At 37.8% G+C, this 7705-nt stretch overlaps 1 long non-coding RNA gene across 2 annotated transcripts; it reads right to left on the reverse strand.

The window, feature by feature from the left end:
* Positions 1–2913: 2913 nt before the first annotated feature.
* On the reverse strand, positions 2914–4604 carry LOC127919019 (uncharacterized). 2 transcript variants are annotated; one of them, XR_008101683.1, is made up of 3 exons: positions 4590–4604; positions 3341–3730; positions 2914–2949 (listed from the first exon to the last, which is right to left on the reverse strand). It is a non-coding gene; the product is annotated as an uncharacterized LOC127919019 (long non-coding RNA). The 2 variants fall into 2 exon arrangements; XR_008101682.1 differs by lacking the exon at positions 2914–2949 and having other exon boundaries at positions 3305–3412; positions 3449–3730.
* Between the last annotated feature and the right edge of the window lie 3101 nt (positions 4605–7705).

Here is a 7705-nt window from a genome sequence, read left to right on the forward strand (position 1 = left end):
AATACAACAGGTGTAGTAGACCTTACAGTGAAATGCCGAATACAACAGGTGTAGTAGATCTTACAGTGAAATGCCGAATACAACAGGTGTAGTAGACCTTACAGTGAAATGCCGAATACAACAGGTGTAGTAGACCTTACAGTGAAATGCTGAATACAACAGGTAGATCTAACAGTGAAATGCTGAATACAACAGGTGTAGTAGACCTTACAGTGAAATGCTGAATACAACAGGTGTAGTAGACCTTACAGTGAAATGCTGAATACAACAGGTGTAGTAGACCTTACAGTGAAATGCTGAATACAACAGGTGTAGTAGACCTTACAGTGAAATGCTGAATACAACAGGTGTAGTAGACCTTACAGTGAAATGCTGAATACAACAGGTGTAGTAGACCTTACAGTGAAATGCTGAATACAACAGGTGTAGTAGACCTTACAGTGAAATGCTCACTTACAGGCTATGAATACTACATGATTCCATATGTGTTATTTCATAGTTTTGATGTCTTCACTGTTATTCTACAATGTAGAAAATAGTAAAAAAAATAAATAAAGAAAAACAGTGGAATGAGTCGTTGTGTCCACACAATAGACTGGTAGTGTAGGTCAGTGCAGGAAAACTCTCGACCAACTGGGAATTATTTGGAAAACACCCGTGTTCTACGATGACTAAAACTGACTGTATGCTTCCCAGTCGAAACCGTTCGTCTAAACTGTACATTTTGTGATGGTTTTGTTCATACCCCTTCGTCAGAGATTTCGTCAACATTTTTAAGTGTTTGTTGTCATTCGACGACAGACAACTAGTTTTCATACATATTTTTTTTCACTTGAGAAATACTACATCAAACATTTAGATGTTTTAAATTGCTTCCTCTGCAAAGACTTCCTCTGCAAAAATGACAGATGTCTGGAGTATTCTTAGATTCATTCTGACTATTTTGAGGAAGTGTACTGGTTATGTTGTTGCTACGGCAGCTCAAGAGGGACAAACATTAAAATGGATGCTTTTTTCTTGTTTTTGTTTTTCAAACAAATGCATTGTAAAGGAGAACCTGAGCAACAGACTTTCACCCAGCCGAGTTCTGCTCGGGGCAAAGACAACCTGGTACGGCCTTTACTCCACTGTGACAGATTCTGGACCACTTTCAGTGATATGTAAAACCAAAACAGGGGTTCTATCTGTTTCAATGTGAACTCAGAGCTCATCAGTTTTCCATGGTGACAAGAAGGCAATAGTCAAGATGAAACGACTATTTTCTAAGTACAGAACATCTCTCGGCCATTAGGTTCCTTTTTATCTCCTAATCTAATGTGAAACTAACTCTTTGCTCTCTCTCCCCCGTCCCCTCTTCCTCCCCCTCCTCCTCCCCTCTCTCACACTCTTCCCGGCCCTCTCTCCCTCCCTCTCTTTCTATCTCTCCATCCCTCTCTCTCTTCTCTCCCTCCCCCTCTGTCTCTTCTCCCTCCCCCTTTCTCTCTTCTCTCCCTCTCCTGCCCCTTCCATCTTTCTTCTCTCCCTCTCTCTCTTCTCTCTCCCTGCCCTCTCTCTCTTCTCTCTCCCTCCCCCTCTCTCTTCTCTCTCGCTCCCCCTCTCTCTTCTCTCTCACTCCCCCTCTCTCTTCTCTCTCACTCCCCCTCTCTCTTCTCTCCCTCTCCCGCCCCTTCTATCTTTCTTTTCTCCCTCTATCCCCCCCCTCCCTCTCTCTTCTCTATCCCTCCCCTCTCTCTTCTCTATCCCTCCCCCCTCTCTCTTCTCCATCCCTCCCCCCTCTCTCTTCTCCATCCCTCCCCCTCTCTCTTCTCCTCCCCCCTCTCTCTCCAGGTACATGGCGGTGACACAGTTCTCCCCCACCCACGCCAGAAAGGCCTTTCCATGTTTTGATGAGCCCATCTACAAGGCCACGTTCCGGGTCAGCCTGGGACACGATGCATCCTACCTCTCTCTCTCCAACATGCCTGTAGAGGCCTCCATCTCTGATGATGATGGCTGGGTGACCAACCACTTCTCCAGGACTCCTCGTATGTCCACCTACTACCTGGCCTGGGCCGTCTGTAACTTTACCTACAGAGAGGTGACCACTGACAGTGGAGTGGTGGTGAGTTACACTAGTGACCCCCTAACCTTAACCCTGACCTTGACCTTAGCCTAACCCTAACTTTAACCTTAACCTTAACCCTGGGCCGTCTGTAACTGCACCTACAGAGAGGTGACCACTGACAGTGTAGTGGTGGTGAGTTACACTAGTGACCCCCTGACCCTAACCTTAGCCTTAACCTTAACCTAACCCTAACCCTAACCTGAACCTTAACCTTAACCTTAACCCTAACCTTAACCTTAACCTTAACCTTAACCTTAACCTTAACCCTAACCTTAACCCTGGGTAGTCTGTAACTACACATCCAACAGTGGAGTGGTGGGGAGTTACACTAGTGACCCCCTAACCCTAACCCTAACCTTAACCAGTGGAGTGGTGGGGACTTAATGTCAGAAGATAAGATCCACTTTATTGTGCCCAAGGGGAAAACTGTCTTGGAAACACAACGTTACTGTTTCCAAAAGAAACACTGTGTCCAGCATAAAGTCAGAGACATACAGCATGTTCTCTCCACTAGCTGTATCCTCATTTCCTAACCCTACCTACAGATGAAATAACTCACGACAGCCTGTCTACTTACCCATCAAGTCTGAGGATATAGACATGCTAAAGGACAACGTGGGCTATCTATTGATTACCCTTGATACTGACATGTGGAGTAGACTGCTGCTGTTTCCCACTAACACTGTCATCACTACAAACACCTTCTAAAGAGTTAATAATGTCATCACTACTAACACCTTCTAAAGAGTTAATACTGTCATCACTACAAACACCTTCTAAAGAGTTAATACTGTCATCACTACAAACACCTTCTAAAGAGTTAATACTGTCATCACTACTAACACCTTCTAAAGAGTTAATACTGTCATCACTACAAACACCTTCTAAAGAGTTAATAATGTCATCACTACTAACACCTTCTAAAGAGTTAATACTGTCATCACTACAAACACCTTCTAAAGAGATAATAATGTCATCACTACTAACACCTTCTAAAGAGTTAATACTGTCATCACTACAAACACCTTAAAGAGTTAATACTGTCATCACTACTAACACCTTCTAAAGAGTTAATACTGTCATCACTACAAACACCTTCTAAAGAGTTAATACTGTCATCACTACAAACACCTAAAGAGTTAATACTGTCATCACTACTAACACCTTCTAAAGAGTTAATACTGTCATCACTACAAACACCTTCTAAAGAGTTAATACTGTCATCACTACAAACACCTTCTAAAGAGTTAATACTGTCATCACTACTAACACCTTCTAAAGAGTTAATACTGTCATCACTACTAACACCTTCTAAAGAGTTAATACTGTCATCACTACAAACACCTTCTAAAGAGTTAATACTGTCATCACTACTAACACCTTCTAAAGAGTTAATACTGTCATCACTACTAACACCTTCTAAAGAGTTAATACTGTCATCACTACAAACACCTTCTAAAGAGTTAATACTGTCATCACTACTAACACCTTCTAAAGAGTTAATACTGTCATCACTACTAACACCTAAAGAGTTAATACTGTCATCACTACAAACACCTAAAGAGTTAATACTGTCATCACTACTAACACCTTCTAAAGAGATAATACTGTCATCACTACTAACACCTTCTAAAGAGTTAATACTGTCATCACTACAAACACCTTCTAAAGAGTTAATACTGTCATCACTACTAACACCTTCTAAAGAGTTAATACTGTCATCACTACAAACACCTTCTAAAGAGTTAATACTGTCATCACTACAAACACCTTCTAAAGAGTTAATACTGTCATCACTACAAACACCTTCTAAAGAGTTAATACTGTCATCACTACAAACACCTAAAGAGTTAATACTGTCATCACTACAAACACCTTCTAAAGAGTTAATACTGTCATCACTACTAACACCTTCTAAAGAGTTAATACTGTCATCACTACAAACACCTAAAGAGTTAATACTGTCATCACTACTAACACCTTCTAAAGAGTTAATACTGTCATCACTACAGACACCTAAAGAGTTAATACTGTCATCACTACAGACATCTAAAGAGATAATACTATCATCACTACTAACACCTTCAAAAGAGTTAATACTGTCATCACTACAAACACCTTCTAAAGAGTTAATACTGTCATCACTACTAACACCTTCTAAAGTCATCACTACAAACACCTAAAGAGTTAATACTGTCATCACTACAAACACCTAAAGAGTTAATACTGTCATCACTACAAACACCTTCTAAAGAGATAATACTGTCATCACTACTAACACCTTCTAAAGAGTTAATACTGTCATCACTACAAACACCTAAAGAGTTAATACTGTCATCACTACTAACACCTTCTAAAGAGTTAATACTGTCATCACTACAGACACCTAAAGAGTTAATACTGTCATCACTACAAACACCTAAAGAGTTAATACTGTCATCACTACTAACACCTAAAGAGTTAATACTGTCATCACTACTAACACCTTCTAAAGAGTTAATACTGTCATCACTACTAACACCTAAAGAGTTAATACTGTCATCACTACAAACACCTTCTAAAGAGTTAATACTGTCATCACTACAAACACCTAAAGAGTTAATACTGTCATCACTACAAACACCTAAAGAGTTAATACTGTCATCACTACAAACACCTAAAGAGTTAATACTGTCATCACTACAACACCTAAAGAGTTAATACTGTCATCACTACTAACACCTAAAGAGTTAATACTGTCACACCTAAAGAGTTAATACTGTCATCACTACTAACACCTAAAGAGTTAATACTGTCATCACTACTAACACCTAAAGAGTTAATACTGTCATCACTACAAACACCTAAAGAGTTAATACTGTCATCACTACAAACACCTAAAGAGTTAATACTGTCATCACTACTAACACCTAAAGAGTTAATACTGTCATCACTACAAACACCTAAAGAGTTAATACTGTCATCACTACAAACACCTAAAGAGTTAATACTGTCATCACTACTAAAGAGTTAAACTGTCATCACTCTAAAGAGTTAATACTGTCATCACTACAAACACCTAAAGAGTTAATACTGTCATCACTACAGACACCTAAAGAGTTAATACTGTCATCACTACAAACACCTTCTAAAGAGTTAATACTGTCATCACTACTAACACCTAAAGAGTTAATACTGTCATCACTACAGACACCTAAAGAGTTAATACTGTCATCACTACTAACACCTAAAGAGTTAATACTGTCATCACTACAAACACCTAAAGAGTTAATACTGTCATCACTACAAACACCTAAAGAGTTAATACTGTCATCACCTGTCATCACTACTAACACCTAAAGAGTTAATACTGTCATCACTACTAACACCTTCTAAAGAGTTAATACTGTCATCACTACAAACACCTAAAGAGTTAATACTGTCATCACTACAACACCTAAAGAGTTAATACTGTCATCACTACTAACACCTTCTAAAGAGTTAATACTGTCATCACTACAAACACCTAAAGAGTTAATACTGTCATCACTACTAACACCTAAAGAGTTAATACTGTCATCACTACTAACACCTTCTAAAGAGTTAATACTGTCATCACTACAAACACCTAAAGAGTTAATACTGTCATCACTACTAACACCTTCTAAAGAGTTAATACTGTCATCACTACAAACACCTAAAGAGTTAATACTGTCATCACTACAAACACCTAAAGAGTTAATACTGTCATCACTACTAACACCTAAAGAGTTAATACTGTCATCACTACTAACACCTTCTAAAGAGTTAATACTGTCATCACTACAAACACCTAAAGAGTTAATACTGTCATCACTATAACACCTAAAGAGTTAATACTGTCTCACTACTAACACCTAAAGAGTTAATACTGTCATCACTACTAACACCTAAAGAGTTAATACTGTCATCACTACAAACACCTAAAGAGTTAATACTGTCATCACTACAAACACCTAAAGAGTTAATACTGTCATCACTACAAACACCTAAAGAGTTAATACTGTCATCACTACAAACACCTAAAGAGTTAATACTGTCATCACTACAGACACCTAAAGAGTTAATACTGTCATCACTACTAACACCTAAACTGTCATCACTACAGACACCTAAAGAGTTAATACTGTCATCACTACTAACACCTAAAGAGTTAATACTGTCATCACTACTAACACCTAAAGAGTTAATACTGTCATCACTACTAACACCTTCTAAAGAGTTAATACTGTCATCACTACTAACACCTAAAGAGTTAATACTGTCATCACTACTAACACCTTCTAAAGAGTTAATACTGTCATCACTACTAACACCTAAAGAGTTAATACTGTCATCACTACTAACACCTTCTAAAGAGTTAATACTGTCATCACTACAAACACCTAAAGAGTTAATACTGTCATCACTACTAACACCTAAAGAGTTAATACTGTCATCACTACTAACACCTTCTAAAGAGTTAATACTGTCATCACTACAAACACCTTCTAAAGAGTTAATACTGTCATCACTACTAACACCTAAAGAGTTAATACTGTCATCACTACTAACACCTAAAGAGTTAATACTGTCATCTATCTAAAGAGTTAATACTGTCATCACTACTAACACCTTCTAAAGAGTTAATACTGTCATCACTACAAACACCTAAAGAGTTAATACTGTCATCACTACTAACACCTAAAGAGTTAATACTGTCATCACTACTAACACCTAAAGAGTTAATACTGTCATCACTACTAACACCTAAAAGTTAATAGTCATCACTACTAACACCTAAAGAGTTAATACTGTCATCACTACAGACACCTAAAGAGTTAATACTGTCATCACACTAACACTAAAGAGTTAATAGTCATCACTACAAACACCTAAAGAGTTAATACTGTCATCACTACTAACACCTAAAGAGTTAATACTGTCATCACTACAAACACCTAAAGAGTTAATACTGTCATCACTACAGACACCTAAAGAGTTAATACTGTCATCACTACTAACACCTTAAAGAGTTAATACTGTCATCACTACTAACACCTAAAGAGTTAATACTGTCATCACTACTAACACCTAAAGAGTTAATACTGTCATCACTACTAACACCTAAAGAGTTAATACTGTCATCACTACTAACACCTAAAGAGTTAATACTGTCATCACTACTAACACCTAAAGAGTTAATACTGTCATCACTACTAACACCTTCTAAAGAGTTAATACTGTCATCACTACTAACACCTAAAGAGTTAATACTGTCATCACTACTAACACCTTCTAAAGAGATAATACTGTCATCACTACTAACACCTTCTAAAGAGTTAATACTGTCATCACTACTAACACCTAAAGAGTTAATACTGTCATCACTACTAACACCTAAAGAGTTAATACTGTCATCACTACTAACACCTTCTAAAGAGTTAATACTGTCATCACTACAAACACCTAAAGAGTTAATACTGTCATCACTACAAACACCTTCTAAAGAGTTAATACTGTCATCACTACAGACACCTAAAGAGTTAATACTGTCATCACTACAGACACCTAAAGAGTTAATACTGTCATCACTACTAACAC

Source organism: Oncorhynchus keta, unplaced genomic scaffold, assembly GCF_023373465.1.
Source record: "Oncorhynchus keta strain PuntledgeMale-10-30-2019 unplaced genomic scaffold, Oket_V2 Un_contig_15550_pilon_pilon, whole genome shotgun sequence".
Lineage (NCBI taxonomy): Eukaryota > Metazoa > Chordata > Actinopteri > Salmoniformes > Salmonidae > Oncorhynchus > Oncorhynchus keta.